This window comes from Mus pahari, chromosome 4 (genome assembly GCF_900095145.1).
Source record: "Mus pahari chromosome 4, PAHARI_EIJ_v1.1, whole genome shotgun sequence".
Classification (NCBI taxonomy): Eukaryota; Metazoa; Chordata; class Mammalia; order Rodentia; family Muridae; genus Mus; species Mus pahari.
The window spans coordinates 81,019,654-81,020,150 of record NC_034593.1 but is presented as its reverse complement, the minus strand read 5'-3'; positions in this window follow the sequence as shown (position 1 = coordinate 81,020,150).

Sequence of the window (497 nt, the reverse complement as noted above, 5' to 3'; positions counted from 1 at the left end):
ATACGGGGTTTATTATGACTGCACTAGGAAAGAAAGGTCAGCAGGACATTGACAAGAGCCTGTCTGAGACGAACCAGTTTCACAAANTTGAAAATCCCTAAATGCACTACAATAAAAGTCTGCACCTGGGTCTGGTGTGGTGACACACATCTTTAATCCCAGTACTTGGGAGGCACAGACGCTTAGGTCTCTGTGAATTCAAAACTGACCTGATCTACATAGATAGGTCCAGCCAGTCCCACCAAGTCTACATAGTGAGACCCTGTATAAAAACAAAGACAACGAAATGGGAAAAAACAAACAAACAAAACTCTCTATGCCTGTGCTTCTTTGGGGGAACCTTAAACTGTGGGTCCAGGCTGGGTTTCCTGCCATGTGCCTATTGAGGGCTCCTCAGTTTCAGTAGCANAAAGAGCTGGAAAAACTGGCATTGTTCCCAGCAGCTGAAAACTGTGCTTCCCTTTCTGTCTCTGGCTTCCCATACCTCTCTCCCCTCA